Source organism: Geotrypetes seraphini, chromosome 4, assembly GCF_902459505.1.
Source record: "Geotrypetes seraphini chromosome 4, aGeoSer1.1, whole genome shotgun sequence".
NCBI classification, from domain to species: Eukaryota; Metazoa; Chordata; class Amphibia; order Gymnophiona; family Dermophiidae; genus Geotrypetes; species Geotrypetes seraphini.
The window spans coordinates 97732326-97757448 of NC_047087.1; the positions used below are offsets into that span (position 1 = coordinate 97732326).

Below are 25123 nucleotides of genomic sequence, written 5' to 3' on the forward strand. Positions count from 1 at the left end.
TCATAGTACTCAATCAGTCCCACACCGCCAGATGCCTTGTTAAAACAAAATGCCGCTAAGCATAGTAAAAACAAATAAAGATCACACTTATCTTCGTGCGGCACTTTCAATTCTGGATTATTCAGCTGCTCAAATCCTATGCCAATGCCCTTCCAACCAACTCCTTGGCATAGTATTCAAATTCACAAGCACTTCGGGCAATGAGCAGCTGAATAAAAGCAGTTACCACCAGAATTGAAAGTGCCACACAAAGATAAAACAAGTGTGATCTTTATTTGTTTTACTATGCTTAGCGGTATTTTGTTTTAACAAGGCGTCTGGCGGTGTGGGACTGATTGAGTACTATGATGGTCCCGCTGGCAACCATTGCTTGATTCTGTTGAGTACATTGGAGGTGGTCTGAGCACTTCAATATATTTTAAGTACATAGTTAAGAGAAATCATTTAGTTTGTTATTGAAATTTGTCCCTCTGTGATAAAATGTGATACATATAATACTTTGAGACAGGGTTATTTTATGAAGTGGATCTCCCTTGTAAAAAAATTAATTACATAATCAGTACCAGCCAGAATGCTTTAGATGGTACTGATATTCCAACAGCCCTATGTTTATAAAGGTTGCCAAACCCTAGTCTAAAGAGTCAGATACTCTTAGACAGCCCTGTGGATTGAGGCTGTACTTCAGCAATGTTCATCCCAGCTATCTCAGCCACAGAAGCAGAGACAGAAATAAACCTCTGACTTCTCATTTAGTCATGCTGACCACTGACCACCAAGGTTAATCTATGCTTTCTAGCTTCAAAAACCTCTTTCAATCAATGCTCTTCCCAGCAAATTCTCCAGGCACCTGCTCCTTCTTCTGTATCAGTTGCCTCTTTGAGAAATCATCCCTCCTTTGCTGACAGCCTGATGAAAACTGTGACCTGTATCACAAACAGGCCATTAACACCTGTTCTGACCTGCCACCACCACTCTTTGAAAAAGCAACTTCGGCAGAACCAAGCCAGCATAGCTGTGGGTCTCTTCCTCGCTGTACTAAGGCTTCTTGTGAAGACAGAATCCTCAAAGTTCAAGCAAAGTGCAAAATCAAAGCAACACTGAGAAAAATCTAGAATCATAAGTTCTAGAATCAGAAAATAATCTAATATAATAAAACTAGTCTTTAAGCCCGTTACATTAACGGGTGCTAGAATAGATGTATGTGTCTGTCTTTCTTTCTTTCTCTCTCTCCCCTTGGTCGCTGTCTGTCTATGTTTATTTGTTTTTCTCTCCTTGGACATTGGCTGTCTCTCCTTAGGCGCTGGCTGTCTCTCCTTGGACGCTGCTTGAATGTCTTCCTTTCTGTCTGTCTCACTGGCCCCCTGTGTGTCATTGTTTGTGTCTGTGTCCTTGTGTCATTCCCCCGCCCCCCTCAGAGCAAAGCTGTCTGGCCCCAACATACCCCTTCCCCCAAAGCAGCCCCCTTTCCCTCTCCCTGACCCCTTGTGCCTTCCCCCTCCCCCCCCAGCAAAGCTGTCTACCCCCCAGCAAAGCTGTCTACCCCCCAGCACACCTCTCCAACAAAAGCATCCCCCTGTACCTGCAGCACTGGCACGACACCCTTCAGCCAATTGTGAGTGCTCAGAGCGCGAGAGGGAGCGGGGCCTGAAGCTTCTTCGGCGTCGGTGAGGAAGGAGAGGTTGACCCAACTCTCCGCAGGGGCTTTGGGGACAGTCTTCTGCGTCTCGAAGCCCTCCTCCCAGCAGCCACTTCCAGCAGCACTCCGTACTGCCTTCCTTCCGCCGCCCAGAGTAGATGTCTGTACGTCTAGGTTTTTTTTATTTGTCTCTCTCTCTTTGGACGCTGTCTGTCTGTCATTCTTTGTGTCTGTGTCTCTCCCTGGTCCCCTGTCTGTCTGTCTTTCTTTCTGTCTCCCTGGCCCCCCTGCTTGCCAAAGCAGTCCACTTTCCCTCTCCCCCTGTTCTGCAATGCCTACCTGCTCATTGGCCCCCTTCTGTTCCTCCCCCCCCCATGATTGCTGTCTGCACTCAGCACAACCCTCCCACCAAAACAGCCCCCTTTCCTGCCTGCTCCATGGCCCTTTTTTTTCCTCTTCCCCTTCCGTTCTTCCCCTCCCTCCAATCAGCGCTGCCATTCCTATTTAAAACGGTCTGCTATGGTTCGCGGCCGGCTGTAGCGAACCTCGCAGGCCGCTGTTCACCTCAGTAGCATGTTCCCTCTGACGCGATCGCGTCAGAGGGAACGTGCTATCACGTAGAGAGCGGCCTGCGAGGTTCGCTACTGCCGGCCATGAACCTCAGCAGGCCGTTTTAAATAGGAATGGCAGCGGTGACTGGAGGGAGGGGAAGAACAGGAGCAGTAGCGGTTGTTGCGGGAGCGGAGGAGTCGGCGACGTGCAGGCCGCTGTAAACAGGTGCGGCAGCGGCGGCAGGACCATGAGCCCTCCTCCCGCCGCCAGCGCCGCTCCTGCCTCAAGCCGCGGTCAATATAATAAAGAGCTAGCCGCGCATGCGCACTCTTGCGGCCACAGACCTACAGCGCACAGAACACGCAAACAGGAGTGCGCATGCGCGGCTAGCTCTTTATTATATAGGATGGTAAGCCGCGCATGCGCACTTCCTATGTGTGCGCCGGTTTTCCGTGAGCTGTAGCGACACATAGGAAGTGCACATGCGCGGCTTACGGTTCTTTGAAAGACGCGGCAGTGGCTTCCGATGCAGGTGGGGATCATGAGAGGAGCCACCGCTGCGTCTTTCAACTAAAAAAAAAAAAGTCAAGACGGATGTCGGCCGCCGCAGAAGTCGGCGGCTGCAGGCCGCGGCAGCTGTAGCCCGCTGCGGCCGAGCACGGAGACGGGCCGAAGTTTTTTTCAACTTCAGAGTTAGACTGCTGGAGGCTCGGGCTGTTAGGTCCAACACGCGAAAAGAAAACAAAAGAAAATAAAGAAAACGTTGGCCCCCGAAGAAGCGGAAGGTGGAGGAGGGGCGTGAGGAGCCGGAGAGCTGTACGTAAGTGTGTGTGTGCGTGTGTATAGCCGAGGAGGAAGTGCAGCAGGAGCAAGGAGGTGGGGAGAGTGGATTTCCCTACTTGGATGTCAGGCATCAAGAGGATTGGAGTAAAAGCTTTGGTCCTGTGATCCTCACTCTTTTCCTGGGGCTACTGCTGTACAGGGGGGGGGGGAGCAGGACATAAAGGAGAAGAGCTACTGCTGGACAGGGGGAGGAGGGAATGGGAGGGGTGCTGCTGGACAGGGGGAGATAAAAGGAGAAGGGCTACTGCTATATGGGGGAGCAGGGAAAGGGGGGGAGGTGTAGCTGGACAGGGAGGAGGTAAAAATAAGGGAAAAGGCAACTAGTAGTAAATATTGAACTAAGGCCAGTACTGGGCAGACTTGCATGGTATGTGTCTGTATATGGCCTTTTGGTTGAGGATGGGCTGGGGAGGGCTTCAATGGCTGGGAGGGTGTAGATGTGAGATTTGACAGAGACATCGACAGTTGGACCCCAAGCACAGCACCGGGTAGAGCTTTAGATTCTTGCCCAGAAATAGCTGAGAAAAAAAAATTTTAATTTAAAAAATTTAAATTGAATCAGGTTGGGCAGAGTGAATGGACCATTCGGGTCTTTATCTGCCGTCATCTACTATGCTACTAAAAGTTACTGTATTTTTCACTCCATAAGACACACTTTTTCCACCCCCAAAAAGGGGGTGGAAATGTAAGTGCATCTTATGAAGCAAAGATAACAAATTTAAGCCTGCTGCCGCTGCCACATATTTTACCCTGCCCCTGCATATTTAAAAAAAACAAAACAAAAACCCACCGCTGCAGCATCTTTAATCCCACCCGCCCGCCTGGTGGTCTAGCGAATTTCCCAGCCAGAAGCGCAGAGATCAGGAGCAAGTCCTCCACGTTCCTGTCTGGGCCCGCGCTGATCTCCGAAAGGCTGCAGTTAGCTCTCGCGAGACTTGTGAGAACTGACTGCAGCCATTCAGAGATTGGCACAGGCCCAGGCAGGAGCGCGGATTTCTGTGCTTCTGGCCTGTGCGCCACTGGCTGGGAAAGATAAGAGCCATCTAAGGAGGGAGAAATTAAAAAAGGTAACGAGGGGGTATGATTAAAGGTACAGAAGGGGTGTGTGTGATTAAAAAAAGGTACTGGAGGGCACATGGTTACAAGGGGGGATGATTTAAGGTATTGGGGGGCACATGGTTGTATGGGGGATGATTTAAGGTACTGGGGGGGCACATGGGGATGATGTAAGGTGCTATGGGGATGGGGGATGATTTAAGGTATATGGGGGATGATTTAAGATACTGGGGGCATGTGGTTGTATGGGGGGATGATTTAAGGTACTGGGGGGCATGTGGTTGTATGGGGATGATTTAAGGTACTGGGGGGCATGTGGTTGTATGGGAATGATTTAAGGTACTGGGGGGCATGTGGTTGTATGGGGATGATTTAAGGTACTGGGGGGGGGGGGCCTCCCTGCCTGTCACTAGGCCACTAGGCCTACCTGCTCTGTGCCCTGTCCCAGCCTACCATTAGACTACCAGAGGGGGGGGGGGGGGGGGACAGGGTACAAAGCCTGGCAGGGAGAATTTGGTTCAGAATGTTTTTTTCTTGTTTTCCTCCTCTAAATTTAGGGTGCGTCTTATGGAGTAAAAAATACGGTAGTTCTTTCAAAGGATGATGGGCATAATGCATGTAATAATAGCAGTACAGTATATGCAAGAGAGGTAGTCGAATTTAGTTCTTTAAAAAAGTACTATTTTTTATTTATTTTATTTTAAAAATTTCTATTCCGTTTAAAACTAAACGGTTTACATAATTTACATACATAATTTTGTAAAAACATGATAAAATAGACACACAAACAATCATGAGAAATCATATCTACAAACTAATACTATAGCTTATATAATGAGAATCATGAATAATTCATCAACTGTGGAGAAAGGAAAATTATTGGCTAAAAGACATCTACAAATAATTGCATCTTGAATAATTTTCTAAACATGCCCATTTCACTACATTTTCGTATTTGGCCTACAAGGGAGTTCCATATTTTAACTCCTGCACAACATAAAGTCATTTTGCCAGTCTCAACAAGCCTTGGGTTAACATTCGTCTTCAGTAGAGCTAAAATCTCAGAACTTAGTGATCTGTTTGGTGTATAGCTATGCATATTATTATTATTATTTTTTTATTTATTTATAATTTTCAATTTACAATTCAAGTATCACTTGTACAGAAAAATAAAGATAAGCCGATAAAGCACTAATTTAAACATTTCTACATCCCAAACTTGTTACAAGGAAAATCATTATAGCTCAACTTCAACTCTAGTCCACAATAGGGATCCAAGGTATACATAGTGCAAATTTAAGGTAATATTAACAAACTAAATTGTTATATAAAAGAAAATAGGCCCTTTAGACTGAGACAGGTTAACAATAATCAATTATCCTCTTATTCCCCCTTAAACCTGAGGTGCTGTAGACAAGAATGTTGTCAACTGGCTTGGATCAAAGAAAATATATTTTTTCATACGATATTGTATCAGCATATTATTTTTAAACAATTTTGGTATGTTTCCATACAAGAATTGAAGGCAAATCATTACTGCTTTATATTGTATTCTGAAGGCAACTGGTAACCAATGCAATTGTTGGAGATAGGGTGAAATATGATCATATTTCAACAATCCCATTATCAATCTTGCTGCTGCGTTTTGTATGACCTGCAATGCCCTACACCTTGCTTGTGTTATGCCAAGATACAGGCGTTGCAGTAATCAAGTCTCGACAAGACCACAGCCTGGACTATAGTGCGGAAGTCATATGGCGATAGCATTGGTTTTAGTCAGTGTAACAAATGCATTTGTGCAAAACATACTTGTACGGTCTTATTACTTGCAGTTTCATTGTAAGGTCAGAATCAAGCCTAATGCCTAAAATGGTCATAACCTCATGTACTGGAAGAACATCATTAATAACTTTTACTTCTTTAGGTCACTGATGATCAGACTTTCATACAAACATTATTTCGGTTTTATCTACATTTAATTTCAAACCTTGTAATCCCATCCATTCCTCAATTTTACACACATATTTACTCAAGGATGTTTCAAAATTTATATCCCATCTGCCTACTGGGAAAAAGAAAATAATATTGTTTGCATATATTCAACTCCCAATGATTTAAATGATAATACTATGACTAAAATACTAATGATAATACTATGACTAAAATACTAATGACTAAAAAATAATACTATTCTTTCAAGAACTAATACATTAAAAATGCTCACAGACTAACAAATGATGAGTCTCCGGTACATGAGCATCTGCTCAAACCATCTTTCTCCTTCACATATGGCATGAACATACAACGGAAGGGAAAAATTAAATTGAGCAGTGAACAAAGCAGGCAGTGAGTCTGGCCTTAAGAGACCCTTGTCAGGCACATTCACTAAACAAAAGGTTTACTGGTCACTTTAACTGTTCCCCAAAAGAAATATTTCATGCAACAAAGGGTATAAATCTGCAAATTTAATGAGGCAACATTTCAGGGCAGAACCTTCAGAAAACATTTACTACTGAGCTTAAAATGCCACAAAAAGCACACCCTAATCATCCTAGGTGTCTTCAAACCAAAACGAGTTAACTGAGTTTCGACCTCTACAGATCTGTATCAAGATCCACATAATACAGAAATAACACACACTCTCAAATAAATCTGTCTTCCTCCACAGGACAGGGTCTCTTCTGAGCTCCCTACTTTTATGTATTTGCTTTTCTCGTCAAAAATAGAAAGGATCATACCTTTATAGATTTATTTTTTTCCCCAACAGTTGCCCTACACCTCCAAATATTACATGGTCAGTAACCTACAGTTTATCTGGCCATGTAACTCTTAAAAATGTCTTATCCTTCTCCTTAAACTTTAGCACTGCAGATGCTGACTGGATTAATGGATACAGGAATATCCAAGATCATGAGAAGATTAAGAAAATGGAGACATCAGATTCACCATTACAGATTCTTTTTTTTTTTTTTCTGAAATGTCACCAGGATTGCTTGCAACGTATGTCCTGGAGATTAACCTCGAGTTGTTAGAAATTTCAGGAAAATTCCAGAAGGCTGGAAACCCTATTTGCAACTGCACCAAATGATCAGTGAGCAGTTCAGCTGACAGCTCTGGTTGGTGGCTCCTTCTGTTCAAAATGTAACTGGAAGCATAGGAGGCAATGTAGATTTCTAAGTAGTGTTTAGCCGACAGCCTATGCTAGTTGTTTTTGAAAAACTGAAGTGTGTGAAACAGCTATGTGGCTCTTCTACACACCCACTTGAAGAATCTGTGTTGGATGAAAACATTTACTATGAATATGATGACAACTTCCAACTGAAAAAAAACAGACAGACAACCCATCAGCCGCACTTGATTAACTTCTATTAATAGTTACAGGCTTCTCTGTGTCTGTTTCAGAGGCAGGTGATCCTCTCCCAGTAACAACCAAAGTTGAATGTTTAAAATCAACCCTGTGGCAGTATTGAAGATGGCAAGTTTGAAATTTGTCTTGAAGGTAAAGTTGGATACATAGGATACATATACTAGGGATGTGCATTCATGAGTATGTGCAAATCACTTGTATGCACATATAAAAGAATATGCATAGAATAGGTTTGTGTAAATAGGGATTCATTTTATAAAATGGGAACATTTACAGTATATGCCAACTACATGTGTAGATAATTAGAATAATGGCACGTGTGTATAAATTCCAAATTCTGCTTAAATGCTATCCTGTGGATATGTGTATAGTTTACAAGCAGTCATTCTGACAGGACTTGTTCCAAAGACAGACGGCCGTGAACATTTGAGGTCTCCTAGCCTTTATATATAAAAAAAAGTATTTATATATAAAAATCAGTATTTATAACTAAGATGATTTTGAAAAGAATTTCTTCTTATACACATCACAATAGGAGGGTTATTGATGTGTGTATATCTTACATAGTACATATTTTACAAGAAGGTATACACACATGGATAGAGTCTGGGTTAGGGTTACCAGATTCTGATTTACCCAGATATGTCCTCTTTATAGAGGACTATTCGGGCGTTGGGACGGCTTTTCAAAACCTGGAACTTTGTCTGGGTTTTGAAAAGCTTCCAGCTCGGGAGGGCATCTGCAACACGATGATGTCACCTGCATGCGCGCATGCATGTGATGTCATCGCCTCACATCTACACATGTGCAGATGCCCTTGCAACACGGCTCTGAGCATGAGAAGAGGTTGGGGGGGCGTGGCTGGGATGGAACAGGGTGTGACTTGGGCGAAACAGGTCAGGGCTGGGTGGAACTGGGCAGACCTGGGGGCGGGGCCACAGGTCTGGATTTTACGATCGTAAAATCTGGTAACCCTAGTCTGGGTGGGGCTCCATCTCTGGCAGTGTTCAAGGCCCAGTTAAAAGCCCAACTCTTTGAGAGTGCTTTCGACTCCTAACTCCTCTCACCTTGGGTTCTGCATCCCCAACCTTATATGTCATGTCTGTCTGTCCAAGATAGGTTGTAAGCTCTTCCAAGCAGGGATCTATAAATGTCAAAATGTACAGCTGTGTACGACTTTCAGCGCTAATAAGTGATAAGTAGTAGTAGTATTATATGCATTTGCTATATGGAGGAGTAGCCTAATGGTTAGAGCAGCGCCCAGGTTAAATCCCATGGCAGCTCCTTGTGGTCTTGGGCAAATTAATTAACCCTCCATGCTTCGAGAGAAGGCTAATAGAAAACCACTTCTGTATCATGTCAAGAGTCAACGTGAGGGAACATCTGGATCTGAACCACTTTACAGATAATGTTCAGCTAACTTCTCATCAAGCTTTCCTCCTTGTTATTCAAAGCAACCTTCTTCAGCCAAAAAAAAGTGCTTGATATCCAAGTAGGGGTGGGAACCTACCTGGATAAATCCTGTTCACTGGGTCTCACCCAGATTTTCAGCTGCATTTATCTGGCCAGTGCTGCTAAAAATCTGGCCAGACTACCTTGCCACAATCCAGGCAATGTGGGATGGTCTGGGGACGGAGCTGGAAATTACTTGGTTGGTGGAAATATTCCATCCAATCTGAATATTGCTAGTAACCAGATAAATGCTTGGTGCCTACATTACATCTGATTTTCGGCACTGATATACAGGTAAGGCCTGGTGCTTAATATATGGGTATAAAAACCCCACAGTGACCTACATATAATAAAACACTGACCAACACAGGCAGAATATTGGTCCAAAAGTTTCTGAGCTTTACTACTAATGAGCTTATTATGGACAGTGGCTTAGTAAAGGGGGAAGGGGGAGCAGACCGCCCCAGGCGCCATCTTGCTGGGGGCACCGGCTCTTCTCCATCCCCTTCCCATGCCATGCTCGTGCCTCTCCCCTCCACCCCCATATATGTTTAAATCTTCATCAGCACAAGCAACTTCTCAGGCCCGCTGCTCGTGTTGGCCTGGCTCCCCTGAAATAATTTTTGGATCGTGGGGCCAGGAAGTGACATCAGAGGGAAAGCTAACGCTGGTTCAAGCAGCAGACCAGAGAAGCTGCTCACACTGGCAAAGATTTAACAAAGTATGTGGGGGAAGGAAGGGTGCGAGTGTGGAATGGGGGGACGCCATCTATCATCGTCACACCACTGACTATGGACATACAGGTCAGAAATTTGATTGATTCCACTTCAGCCAGACAGATCCACAGAGGGACATTTCTCATGGCTTAAAATGCTTTGTGAAAACATTGCCAGCTCCAAAAACAGATCCTCGTAGTCTGACCAGGTCAAAGTTCATATATATATTGTATATATATATCCCAACCAATAGCTGCATACTTTACTAATTTACTTAAATTGCCCATTATTATATACATATAAGTATTGAAACCACTCTTGTTTTCAATATGGTTTTCTAATAAAATGGATTCTTTGCTTTGTGTCCCAGCAAATATTCATGTTCCTTTGACCGTACTAAATGTATTTAGGAAATGCTCCGAGTTCACCAAGCCACTTCTAAAATAGTACAGGGTTTTTTGACTGAACGGACCATTTGTTTTGCAATTTAGAGGACCTGTACAAAGTTATCCTCAGAACATAATAAAATTAACATATGAAGCAGAACCTTTTCCTTCTTTTTTGACCCCAATTACAGGATAAATTATGTGGCTGCTGTGTAATGATTCATATTCTCATTGGAATACATTTTATAATTGTCTCATAGCTTCTGGCAATGTCATCTTTTTCTCATTCTATTTGGACCTGAGAGCTAGTCAAAAAGCTAGTATAAAACTAGTTCAATAAAAAGATATCAACTGATATTAATTATTTTCTTTGTTAGCCTTTGTTTCTGTGCAATTACAAGGAAAGTATCACCCTACAGCCCAGTGCCTGTCTCTGGATATATAAATACTGAGCTGCTTGAACATTTCCTGATGCTATTACTACTATTCATTATTTCTAGACGTATGCAGTACTGTACAGAGTCACGAAGGAGACAGTCCCTGCTTGAAGGAGCTTACATGCCTAGCTTCCTTTACAGACGGCAAACTTCTTAATGAAGAAAACTAAAGCAATAACTCTGTCTTGAGCATCTTCAGAATGCCGATAGGATAGCATAACCCTTATTAGTAGTAATCGTCATTGATCTCGTTTCAATATTTTTTTGTGTAAAGTTATTTTCTTTGGTATATTTTTCTTAATAAATTCCCACAATGTTAAGCTACTATGAAATGCGTCTATATTGTTATCACCTTGTCCCTGAAGAAAGTGATCAAATGTGTATACGTCGGAAGAGGTGCCGTTGCAAAGATAAGTTAATCCACATTGTCTTTATATAATACAAAAAAGATATTCTAAAATAAAAAGATTTATTAATTTATTCACATATGGACACTGTGGGAGTTTATTAAGAAGAATATACCAAAGAAAATATCTTTACAAAAAAAATATTGAAACAGGATCAATGATGATTGCTACCAATAAGGGTTAAGCTATCCTATAGGCATTCTGAAGATCCTCAGGACAGAGTTGTTGCTTTAGCTTCCTTCTTTGGCATGGAAATTTACATATGGTTATACTTAGGGCAGCTGATAATATCATAATGAACTCTGATGTCCCTGAAATTTCAGATGAGTTGAACTAAATTGGCCCATTTCCTCTATTAGGAATATCAAAGAGGAGGGGGGATATTCTAAGTATTGGATCTGTTGTGGACACATGAATCAGGTAAGCCAGGAAGTCAGTGGGAGCTCTAATGTCTATGGTTTAAGCTTGAATGAAATTGGATGAACAGTTCAAATATTATTGGAGGGACAAACAGGCAAGGCAAGATGATTATATAAAATTTGTTTCCCTATAGGAAATCTGGCTAATCCCCTAATAGAAAATATTCTGTCTGTCTGTTGCTTTCCAGGGAGATTGTGGAAACTAAATCTTGGAACCAAGAATTCAGACGAGTCATTTTTCCCTAAATAAAACAACAGAACAAACTGTTTCATTCTACAAAGCAATAAACGACAGAATGGTTTAATTTCCCCTGGAGCAACTTTTACTTTCATGTAAATAAATCTTTAGAAAAATGAAAAAAGTTTCACTAAGGTCCCGTTGAATTCTACAAACCCTACTCTCCAAGGTTCAGCAATAACTATAACTGTACTCTCCAAGGTTCAGCAATAACAGTTCAACACAGTCCACAAGTTTTATTCTAAATTCTCGCTGACTGGGAATTCATGTGCCTTGCCTAGAGTCCAAGGCCTCTAAGCCTCCTCCCATATACACAAGAAACCTAAAGCTACTCTGTGCATACCACCATCTGGCAAATATGCTGGTATTAGATCACTATTGCAGGGCTCAGAATGGACAGGACCATGTTAAGTTAATTAAAAAAAACAAAACCTAAAAACAAAACCAAAAGCAGGTTCTGATAAGGTCAGCAACTTCTAGATGCAGTAGAAATCAGCAGTTGAGTCTCCAGCATGGCAGGAGGAGGAAAAGACAGTAGTGGCTCACCCAGTGAGATTAAATAAAAGCAAAAAGGTGGTATGTTCTAGGTTGGAAGCACTGGGAAAAGCATGCAGATCATAGCTCATGGGATTCCTCCCAACTCCTCCATGCAGGTGTATAAGGTTGGATAGGCAAATGAAGGTAACTTATAGAAAACAGAGGGAAATGGGAAAAAGGATAAACAAATGTAGAAGGGAGAATGTAAGGGGAAATGAAGCTAATTTCCATTTCAAGCACTATCTGCTTGTCAAGCATATTTTGAGGCATGCTAGAAAGATGCCTGTGAGATAAGACTGAACAGAACTAGATTAAGTGTCTTCATGTGTACTCCACTGGTATTGGCAGTTTTTGTGCCTGAACTTTTTATTTTCCAAAAGACGACAATGTATTGTGGCTCTTCTGCATCAGAAAGTCGAATAGCTATGCATGAACTGAAATACCAGTGTTCTTCCAAGCTGGTACAGTAATCACTGTCCCCATTGAGCTTCTAGACTTACCATCCCACACCTGTCAACGGAGAATTTCAGTGCTATTCACCAGGGATATAAGTACGCGCTGAATTTTTTTACCAGTATACCACGGAAATACGCCCAACAAGCATAACTGCTGCCATTAGCCTACGTGATGATGAAAATACATAATTTTTAAAAAACCAAGGAATAGAAGTCATTTGAAATTCAAAGCCAGATACTTTGGAACTGAACCCCCCCCCAAAAAAAACCAACAAAAAACCTTCAATAAAGACCTGGGCTTTCTCATTATGGGCCACAAAATTCTGTCATCTTCTGATCACCTTCTGTCACCTTCTGATCGTCAACCTTCTCCTTCACTGTCACTAGAATGCTTTTTATGTTAACTTTCCCAGGGTTGCGGAGGTAACCCCTAGAGACATGTTAAAACGTTACCTAAAGGAAGTTCTGGAAATTACCGAGGAATTAATACCGCCATTCACTCAAGTGTATTATCTACCTATTAAAAGGGAAGAAAAATTAATGGAAGAAGCTCAACAGTTGCTTAATATTTCCAAGGTGTTGGAACTTTCAGACCAGGAGGTAGCAGTGTCCGCAACACTTTTGCTTACAGTGGCCTTATCACCTGATAAAAATTGGCTACTGAAACTTTTCTTCAAAAATAAACAGAAAGCTTTTCTTGGGTATAAGATACAAATGTTTCCAGATCTGTCACGAGATACACAGAAACGTCGACGTGAATTTCTGTTGTTAAAGCCAGGAGTTATTGCTCTTGGGGTAACCTTTTTTCTTCGTCACCCATGCAAATGTGTGATAATTTATCATATGCAAAAATATGTATTCTTTGATCCTAGCCAACTTACAACCTTCTTGTCAATGGCTTCTCTGAAAAAAGGAGAAGGAATTTGAGTACTCATTGATTGTTGATTACCTTCTCAGCATATACAACCTTTAGTCTTCATTTTATTTTGTAATGTATATTATACTCGCTGATTCTACATCTTGCTTTCCTTATTTAGAGGACTTGAGTTAAAGTTAAGCTTTATATATATTTCTTTTAAGATAGCAGATTATTTGATTATCTGTCTAGTATCATATTGTATTACATTTGATTTTGGCTTGACTTTACCTTTCTGTACAAGTGGATACTTGATATGTTATTGAAAAATGAAATAAATAAATATTAAAAAAAAAAAGAATGCTTTTTATGGTTCGCTTGAATTTTCTAGTAATGCCATCTTTTGCTCATCTAAGCTCCCTAAAGCTACTAAAAAAATTATTGTAGTTAGTTCAATAAAAGGTATTACCTTATGTTATTTTTGTTTGGATTTTAATTTAACCTTTATTTTCAAGAACTCAGCAGCTGCCAGTGAAGCTGGAGTCAGAAATTTGATTGATTCCACTTCAGCCAGACAGATCCACAGAGGGCAGCCTGAGAACACATTTCTCATGGCTTCAAATGCTTTGTGAAAACATTGCCAGCTCCAAAAACAGATCCTCGTAGTCTGACCAGGTCAAAGTTTTTATATGTATATATATATATATATATATATATATATATATATATATATATATATAAATAACCCAACCAATAGCTGCATACTTTACTAATTTACTTAAATTGCCCATTATTACCATAACTCAAGTTTCCCACACGGTAAACTAGCAAGCATTTAACCACATATGTTCTTCTCATGCAGCTGACAGCATGAGAACAGTATCAATGATCGGTGTGAACTTGTGCAGACTTCCTTACTCTGTTTATTTAGCCCTGCTCATAATGCTCCTGTCCCTGCACTACAGCACCTCCTGCTGTTCAGAATCCAGTTACACACACACAATGTTAATAGTGGATCTTTTGAGAATGTGTCCCCACAAGGGTGTGGATGTTTAACACAAATCTGAATGCCGGATGTGGATGGATGCTCATTTGGTTGTGAATGCTCTATTACTGTGGTGGGGATTAAACAAGGGAGACCAATATCTGCCAGCTTGGGGAAAGGTGGGAGGGGTTGGTTGCTATAATTGAAATAAGTAGGGTTCAGAATTAGGTCAGTATGAGACTAGAGGTGGATAAAGGGAGAGGGTGAGTGGCACGTGCTAACTGGGAAAGGAGGAGGGACAGAGGATGATGAGGCTAGATTGGTTGGAAATGACCAATGTTTTTATTTTTAAGGAATACACTTAAGTTGGCCACCTGGAATTTTAAGGGTCTTAGGAGGAGAATTCATCAAAGTGCAGTAAAAGGTCACTTTTACCACATCTTGATTCCCTGCATCATTCAGCAACATGTGAGATCCTAGTACTGCAGGTTGCTGAATCCAGGGTCAAAATAATAATGCTGCTTGCAAGCCACCTTACAAGCATGAACATCTACTTTGAAAAACTGCGAGCCCTGAAATCGAAGGTGATGTGCTCACATGGATTAAAAACTGCTTGGTGGATAGGAAACAGAGAGTGTGGGTAAATGGACAATACTCGGACTGGAAAAGCATCACGAGTGGAGCGCCTGTGCTCTTCAACATATTTATAAACAACCTAGAAATTGGTACGACGAGTGAGGTGATTAAATTTGCAGACGATACAAAGTTATTCAGAGTAGTGAGGACACAGAAGGATTGCGAAGATCTACAATGAGACATAGACACACTCAAGGAATGGGCCGCGAAATGGCAAATGAGGTTCAACGTGGATAAGTGCAAGGTGATGCATGTCGGTAACAAAAATCATATGCACAAATACAGGATGTCCGGTGCTATACTCGGAGAGAGCCCCCAGGAAAGAGACTTGGGAGTACTTGTAGACAAGTAAATGAAACCGTCTGTGCAATGTGCAGCGGCAGCAGCGAAGAGGGCAAACAGAATGTAAGGAATGATTAAGAAGGGGATCAGAAACAGATCTGAAAAGGTGGTATGCCCCCACCTGGAATACTGCGTCTAACACTGGTTGCCGTACATAAAAAAGGACATAGTACTACTCGAAAGGGTCCAGAGAAGAGCGACAAAAATGGTTAATTGGCTGGAGGAGTTGTTATACAATGAGAGGCTAGAGAAACTGGAGACATGATCGAAACATTCAAGATATTGAAGGGAATTGACTAGTAGAGAAAGAGAGATTGTTCACCCTCTCCAAGGTGAAGAGAATGAGAGGGCACTCGCTAAAGTTAAAAGGGAATAGATTCTGTACAAACGTAAGGAAGTTCTTCTTCACCCAGAGAGTGGTAGAAATCTGGAACGCTCTTCCAGAGGCTGTTATAGGGGAAAGCACCCTTCAAGAAAAGGTTGGATAGGTTGCTGCTGGAACAGAACATACGCAAGTAAGGCTAGACTCAAATAGGGCACTGGTCTTTGACCTAAGGGCCGCCATGTTAGTGGACTGCTGGACATGATGGACCAGTAGTCTGACCCAGCAACGGCAAATCTTATGTTCTTATTCCCATAGCCTGGGAGCAGTGGGCCACACAACCGCAGCCTGATGCTCGTGGGCCGTCAGATCAGGGCTCTCCCCTCCCCAAGGCTTCCAGCCACCATATAACTTAACTTCCCCTGCACAAGCCCTACCCACCCCCACAAGAATAAGCCTTTCACTCTTCCACCTCTTGGTAGCATTAGTGGTATGAGGGGAAAGGCCGAGAGAGTCTCCAGTCAATGCTCAGTCTTTCCTGCCTAGTCCTATGCTGGCTTCTAAAAGGCATGACTACTGCTAGGGGCCAAATTTCTATATAAGGAAAGGTGGGGGGAAAGAAGGAAGAAAGAAAGATACTGGATTGGTGAGAGAGGGGGAAGCACAGGTGGATGGGATTACTAATAGAAATTGAACCTGCCACAAATAAGGTCTTCGGTCTCTACCATCTTTTTCAGTTCAATATCTTTATTTAAAGTTAACAACATGTGAAAAAATTAGGACACCCTATGAAATATTCAGTTCATTCTTAAGAAATGTTCACATATCAATGCCAAATCTATTTTATTTATTTATCTCTGGAAAAGATAAATATCTGGAAAAGAAAGTGATGCAATTGCAGGTAAACAACAAAGAGCTAGAGTTACAAAGCAAACCGATTGTGTACCGATCGGTTTGCGAGACCTTTGCGACCCGATTTCCCTCCGATCCAATTCACTAACCTGTGTAGTGATCCCATGCCGATCTGTGCATGTAAATGAGGGGAATCGGCAGGAAGGAAGCGATTCACTAAAATATAAAAAAGCAACACCGACTGGGCTGGCCGATCCAAAGTAAGCGACTGCTGAGGACCAGTCACTGAGGTCTTTTCCGACTGTCCTGCCTTCTGCTGCCCTGCTTCTCTGCCCCGTCTCAGCCCTGATCTCCTGCCTGCCCCGATCTGCTCGCTGCCTCGTCTCAGCCCTGATTTCCTGTCTGCCCGATCTGCTCTCTGGCCCATCTCAGCCCTGATCTCCTGCCTGCCCCGATCTGCTCTCTGGCCTGTCTCAGCCCTGATATCCTGCCCTTCCCTTCACTGTGAGCCCATGGTTTTAACCCACGGGTTTAAAGCGGGTTAAAACCACAAGCTCGCTGGGCTGTTAAAAAGTAAAAGTTTTTTTTAAAAAAAGTTGCGGGACTTAGATGCATGCGCAGACCATCTCTAGCGATCCGTGCGGTGGGTGGGGGGCGTGTCAACAATCATCCACATTTGCATGCAGGCGTTTTGTGAATTTGTCGGCCTTCATGCAATCGGGCACGGATCAGACACGGAATCGGGGGTTAGTGAATCCAGCCCAAAAGTTTTCCTTGATTTAATCATGAAACAAAAGATATCCACAAAAAATGTGAATTCTAACTGAGGAATAAATTAGGACTTCCTACACCCTAATAGCTAGTTGCCCCACTTTGGCTGAAATAACTGCAATGGGATGCTTCTTGTAGCCATCTACCAGTCTCTGACATCAGTCTGAGGAAAGTTTGGCCTACTCCTCAATGCAGAATTCTTTCAGCTGTGAGATGTTTGAGGGGTTTCTTGCATGTACGCCACACTTGCGCCCTCCCTGCCCCGGAAGCCATCTCTCTGCAGTGATTTCTTGCTACCACGTAGACAAGGCTTGCAGAAAGTCAGCTTCCAGGACAGGCCAGCAGCAGCAGGCTCAGCATGTTACTGCTTCCGGCTGCTTGAAGATTAAATTACAGTGGATGGCCATGGGGAGGAAGTAAGTGAGAGAGTTGGGAGAGCCAGCTGAACCTGGACACACTCCCCCATTTTTAAAAAAACCATCCGGGCACCCAGGCAGTCCTCGAAAAAGAGGACATGTCTGAGTTTCCCCTGACATCTGGTAGCCTTCAATTGAAGGCACCAGCACTGCAAATTTGAAAAGAATACCTGGACTTTATAATTTGCATGGAGAAGCTGCATGACTCACCTTCTATCAACCTCGTAACACTCATGTCACCCCTCTCCTTAAATCAATTCATTGGCTCCCTATCCACCTTCGCATACAGTTCAACTTTCTATTACTGACCTACAAGTGTGTTCATTCTGCTGCTCCTCAATATCTTTCCTCTCTTCTCTCCTTATACACCTCCCAGAGAACCTTGTTCCTCGGATAAGCTGCTCTTAGCTGTACCCTTCTCCTCCACTGTCAATTCCAGACTTTGTTCCTTTCATCTAGCTGCTCCATTTGCCTGAAATAAATTACCCAAGTTTGTCCACCAAGCCCCTTCCCTTGTTTAAAAGCAGATTGAAAACCCACTTTCTGTATACAGCCTTCAATCCATAACCCTACTCCCCACTGCCCACCAACCCAGCCAGCAGATTAACCGTTCCCATTCACTGTATCCATGATATCCTGTTTGTCAGTCTTGTCTGTTTAGATTGTAAGCTATTTCGAGCAGGGACTTTCTTCTTTGTGACTCTGTACAGCAGTGCATGCATCTGGTAGCGCTATAGAAATAATTAATAGCAGTAGTAGAAGCTGATGAACATTAGACACCAAAGATATTGCAAAGATGGTGAAGAATGGACCTTGCTGGAGAGTTATTTGGAATATTTGGGGGGTGGGGGAGGAAGAGGATGTTCTGGGGTTAGGTGTGAGTAGTGGTTGGGAGTGAGAGTTTAGGTTAGATGAAGGGGGAGAGATACTGAGAGAGGAGCTTTAATTCTTGTGTTGGAACTTTAACATCTGTTTATATTTAAAGTTTGCAAGATTGTTGTGTCGTATTCTCAATAAAACAAAAGCTCAATAAAGAGATTTAAAAATTTTTTAAAAAATGTCCTAATTGATTGATTCCACAATGAGAACTGGGACTGCCAGAATAAATGACTATTAGATAACATGGAAAGTTAGAGGCAACCATGCAGCTGGTTCTGTCTGGCAAGCTGCGATGGCTGAAACACAGTACCCAACATCTGGATCTAAGTGGTAGATTGTAAGTACAAGAAAATCTAGAAGTCCTAATGGAAATGCTGAGTATTTGGCAGGCTACACAGGGGACTTCAAGGCTAGAAATTCACAGTCATAATATTATTGGTATTTAGATTAATTACATAGTCTTGTGGTTAGACATGGGTTAGGAACTTGCTAAGATGGTAAACTCCTAAGGAGAAGATAACAAAAGTTGTCCTGTATAAATATAGAAACATGATGGCAGATAAAGGCCAAATGGCCCATCCGGTCTGCCCATCCACAGTAACCATTGTCTCTTCCTCTCTCTAAGAGATCCTATGTGCCTATCTCATGCTTTCTTGACTTCAGACATGGTCTCTGTCTCCACCACCTCTTCCAGGAGACTATTCCATGCATCTACCACCTTTTCTGTAAAAAAAAAGTACAGTGTTCCCCTGTGAATTTGCAAATTCACTCATTCGCGGTCTGCTCTGACCGCCTCTTCCTGTAGTACAGTTGTGCTACACCAATCAGGCGCTGCGTGGCAAAGCAGTTCATGATTGGTGTAGCCCGACTTTACTAAAAGATGAGTCAGTCAGAGCAGACCGCAAGTGATTTTCTTCACCCACCAGCGCTCTAGCTACTCTCTGCTACCTCTCCACCTGTCCTCTCCTGCCTTTTTGAAATTTGCAGGGGTTCCTGGGATTACTTCTAAGCTTATCAACTCTTAACTTCATCCTATGCCCTTTCATTCTAGAGCTTCCTTTCAAATGAGACTCAACTCATGTGCATTTACACCACATAGGTATTTAAATGTCTTTATCATATCTCCCTCTCCCGCCTTTCCTCCAAAGGAGTGATATGTTATAGTCACTGAGCTATAGATTGCATAATTATATGAGCTGAGCTATATATTGCATAATTATATCCTTGCAGCATGGGCAGGAAGAATTATGCAAACTGGATTGGCAGACTGATCTTTTTCTGCCATTATCTACTAAGTCACTGACAAGGACAATCCTTGTGCAGAAGAACAAGCCCGTTCTATGCATAAGCTTCAGGCTGGGGAGAGAATGTACTTGGAGAAGAAGAGTAAATATATTTCTCATAAGGGCCAGAAAGACCAGGATTCAATGATTCAGGAGGCAACTTGCAAAAAAATAAAAAGCAACGACGTGCAGAAGCCAGCTTATGAAACACTGACAAAAGACAACGATAAAAGTAATCCAGTGGGACCAAAATAATAAAAATTAAATAAAAAGCTTTTCCCTGAGAACAGTAAGCCCAGGAAGGTCAGACGGCATTCATTAGATTACAGATAAAGTGACCCTGCTATTCGGGAAGAATGCCAGCAAAGGCTCAGGATTATGTGAGAGCATCTCTGCAGGGAGGTGGTTGGGTTGTTGTTGTTTTTTAATAAAAAGTAATCGGACAGCCCATTCCTCACTCATGTACCATAAAGATGCTTAGAACAGTGCAACAGCCAAGGCAGCGGCTTCAGCATCTAATGGATGTGGATTCCCATTAAGCTAGTCCCTTGCTCCCAGACAGAGGGCTTCCATTTTGCAACTTATTACTAAGCACTCCTCCCCACCCCCCTAATTACTGACATATTACAGAGACAAAGAGGTAGGAATGCAGAAAGCAAGTCAGCATCCAAAACAGAAAAGATAATATAAGAGAAAGTGTGTGTTGGAGAGAGGCAACACCGAAAGGATGTGTGGGGTCGAAGAGGGTGCTTGCTTATATGTTTATGGAGGTTCATTGGGGTGATGGGTTGTATATTTTGGAAGAATATTTATTGGACTTCCTCCCATGAGGACAAAATTGGCACACTGTCAGGATAAGCTGGGGGATAAATAAACCAACAAGACAGACTTCAGTGGAGAGGGATATAACAAAAAAAGATTTTGTAACCTAAGGATCCAATGCTCAAAGCCAGGTGCTAAAAGCCAACAATGCAAAACCTCATAGTGCAATAGCACAGAAAAATAGCTCAAGCGATACTCAAAGGACATGATATACAAATAATATGTGTGGTTAGTTTGCACTAACAAACTGAAAGCAAGGGGAGGAGCATATCTGGCAAATGTGCAGAAAGGTTTTGCAGAGGCCTGTATTTACCTGGACTTGCCATCTTTTTAGAGGACTGTCCAGGCGTCCTGATGGGTATTCAAAACCAGGCAGTTTGTCCAGGTTTTGAAAACCATAGAGATCAGGGCCGCATCTGGAGGGCATCTGCATAGGCGACATGATGACATCATATGCATGGGGTGGGGCCAGGGGCAGAACAGGGCGGAGCACACATCCTCCTTGGGTAGAAAAAATATAGCAACCCTAGTTTTGCAGCAAGTGCATCTCTTGTGCGCAAGTAGACAAAAAACAGAAATGCAAAGACACATTGGCGCTGTTCTTCTGCACTTTTACTACTACCACTAATTTCTATAGCACTACTAGACGTAAGCAGTGCTATACACATTATATACAGATTCTTTCTCTGTCCCTAGTGAGCTTACAATCTGTTTTTGTACCTGGGGCAATGGAGTGTTAGGTGACTTGCCCAGGGTCACAAGGAGCTGCCGTGGGAATTGAACCCAGTTTCATCAGATCAAAGTCCATTGCACTGACCATTAGGCTTTTAAATATGAGTCTTTCAAAAATTGTTTGCATTTAAACTGGTGCCGATGTATGTTCTCGCTTTCAATTTTGCTCGTACTCATGGGTGTGTGCTTGTTTCTCACTATCAGGGCTTAAAGCTGCATGGGCTTCGTTCTGATTGCAAAATAAGTCAAAACACATAGTTTAATGTGAGATACTGACAAGAAGCCTTCTGAAACCCTTTCCTTCTGCCTTTGATCAGCATTATGGGCCATCATTTCCTTCTGTGATTGCAGCAGTTTTATTTTTTGTGGATTGGGAAGGAATACTTACTGACCTCATTAACATCCATTTAAATACAATTTGTGGTCATCTTTAGCGCGTCCATCAAGTGAGAAATTGGCGCTGTATGTTGTTGTGTACAAACTCAGAGTTAACTGTATGTTAACACTAGCAGTAGTTTTGAGCATCGGCCCCTAACGAGGCTCATGAATGTTTGGAGAAGCCGGTGTCAGTGTGTGACATACTATGCCCCAAAAAACAAATTACATACATCAAAAGGGTTACCGTATTTTCACTCATATACCGCGCACCCGTGTATAGCGCGCAGGGAACTGTAATTTATGTAAATAAATTTTTATATACCGCACACACCTCTATACCGCGCATGCCGCCCCGACTCTCCCGTCGCTGCCCGACTCTCCTTTCGCTCGGCTATAGTTGGTTTAGACATGGAAAAGGCCTTTGACAGCATTTCGTGGCAGTATTTATTCTGGGTTCTGCAACAATATGGAATGGTCGGCCGCTATCATGAATGGATTTGTAGTTTATATCTCCACCCGCAGGCGCGTTTGCTGGTGAATGGGGGTCTTACCGCTTCTTTTCCTTTAGGTAGAGGCACTCGGCAGGGGTGTCCCCTTTCCCCGTTACTTTTTGTGCTAGCCCTCGAACCTTTGGCGGCCAGGTTGCGCACTGATCCTTCCATTAGGGGAATTCGGATAGGTGACAGGGAGAGTCTGATTAACCTCTTCGCAGATGACATCTTACTTTATCTGGATCATCCCCTCGATGATTTGGAGCGAGCGCTCGGGGTGGTTCGTACTTTCGGTAATTTCTCGGGCCTGCGGGTTAATTGTGCCAAGTCCGAACTGTTGCCTCTGGATTCAACTCACGGGGAGGCATGGCACTCTGCTCTTTCCATACCGCCTGTCAGAGGGCCGTTGCGGTATCTAGGGGTGTATTTGACACCTGACTTATCCCTCCTGTATCAGTACAATGTTCGTCGACCTCTTGAGCACATCGCGGCCCAGTGTGAACGTTGGAGGGAGTTACCGTTGGGCTTGTGGGGTAGAGTTGCCCTCACCAAAATGGTTCTTCTGCCCAAAATCTTGTACCCCTTACAGACTCTCCCCCTATGGCTCTCTGCCCGGGATGTGCGGGTTTTTTGTTCCACTATTTCTACTTTTATTTGGAGGCGCAAGAGGGCTTGTATTAGTTATGCTAAATTGATGCTGGATAGATCGCAGGGGGGCTTGAATCTCCCAGATGTTCGACATTACAATGTAGCGGCTCTGTTTCGTTTCATTCAGGAGGGTTGGACTGGCCATCATAAGTATGCTCCGGGGGGCTGGCTCGCTTCCTGGTGTGCGCCGCACTCCTTCTTGGCCCTTCTACATTTGCCGCCTTCGGCGGTTCCCGGGGGTTCCTCGACACTGGCTCTCCTCCAGCCGATTCGGTTGGTGTGGAGATGGTGGAGGCGACAGCAGCGGAAAACGCCTGCTGCGTCGATACTCCTGCCTTTGTGTGGTAACCTTGCTTTTGTTCCGGGGATGGGTCCTTCTCGCCTCAGGGTGTGGGAGGAGCGGGGGTGTCGGACCTTGAGGGATGTTTGGGATGGAGGAGATGGGGTAGTATTTCCTTCTTATGCTCAACTTCAGAAGAGATGGAATCTGCCCCATACTCATTTTTGGGTGTACCTTCAGATACGCCACTATTATACTACGCTAACTCAGAAGTGGGGGGATGCTTGGCTCTGTGGTCCCTTGGATGCATTATTCTTTCTGGTTCCGCCGGCTCAGAACAGACTGTCGACATGGGGTCGGCTGTTGCGGGCACAATTGCCTGTGGGCGCCCTTGATGATGTGGCCGCTGTATGGCGGAGGGAACTGGGCTTCCTGGGGGATCGGAGCGCGTTTCTTGCATTGTTTGGTCCTCTTGGAACCATGGGGGGCTCGTCCGATCTTCGGGAAATGCAGTTTAAGATATTACATAGGGCATATATTTTGCGGAAGCATGGGGCTCGTATGGGCCTTTGGGAGGGGGATGTCTGCATCAGGTGTTGCCGTGCTGCTGGGACTTTGACCCATCATTTTTTGGAATGCCCGTCCACTGATTTGTGGCTGCAGGCTATTCCTTTTCTGGAGCGCATAGTGCACCGTCCTGTCCCACGTGATTATGGCATGCTCTTGTTGGGCGATTTGAGAGTTTTGGAGGAGGCTGGTTTTTCGACTCCTCAGCAGAAATTTCTTTATTTAGCCTTCCTTTTGGTGAAAAAGCTTCTCTTGCAATATTGGGTGTCTGATCAGGTGGCCTCTTTTACTCATTGGCTCCATCGGATGGCCCAGGTAGCACAATTTGAAATTCACCTTTCTCCACGGGGGGGACGCATTGATCAGCGCTGCTATGTGGGGCTATGGAAGACGGCTTTGTCGCTGTGTCCCGGGGATATGGGGGCACAGCTGGATACCCGTTCTTGATTCTACAGTTCTTTCTCTTTCTTAATCTCTGTATCTCGTTCCTCCTTCTGGGGGGCATGATGGTGGATGTGTGGGGGAGTGTGTGGTTGTGGAGTGATTGTTGCGTTTTGTATGGAGTGTTGGAGGGGTGTGTGCATTTGGTATGGCTGGGGGGTTGCTTCTGTTCTTCTTTCTTTGAATAATTAAAACTTTGCAGATTGTGACTGACTGGCTCAGAGCTTGGCTGCTTTTACTTTCTTTTTCTGAGTTTACCAGATCGTGTATTGTTGGAATTTGTATTCCCTCTATTTGGACCTGGTGATATTGTACTGCTGGGTATCTGTGTCATCTGTGTTGCAACTGCTTCTAATAAACATTATTTCAAAATTTTTATATACCGCACACACCTCTATACCGCGCATGCCGCCCCGACTCTCCCGTCGCTGCCCGACTCTCCTTTCGCTCCCCCGACTCTCCTCTGGCCAGCCCGACTCTCCTTTAGCCCATAGACGCAGGGCTAAGAGAAGGGGCAGGACCGCCAGCAGAGGAAACAGCAGGACGACGGTAGGAAACTTCTACATGATGGGGGGGTGGGGAGGCTGTGGGGGTGCGAGCGGTCCTTCGGGTGGGGGTGCGTGTTCGAGCGCGAGCGGTCCTTCGGGGTGCGGGTGCGAGTGGTCCTGCGGGGGGTGAATTGGACGTCGGGGGGGGGAACTATGTAAAAAAAAAAAGGGGATAACGTGCATGGTTATACACGGTTTGTAAAATCGTGTATAACGCGCGCATTATATGCGTGAAAATACGGTAATCTCCATAAAATTCAGAGGAATTCAGATAATGTTAAACATAAATTTATAGAGCTAGAGGCAAGACAGGAAACCAGATAGCAAAAGCTCTGTGAGGGCAGATTTTAGTGAACATTTCTGAGATATGTAT

General features: G+C 43.6%; 1 protein-coding gene across 7 annotated transcripts in view; it reads right to left on the bottom strand.

Moving 5' to 3' along the window:
* Nucleotides 1-25123, bottom strand: part of IGSF3 (immunoglobulin superfamily member 3) — a 410183-nt gene that overhangs the window by 57279 nt on the left and 327781 nt on the right. The window lies entirely within an intron of this gene.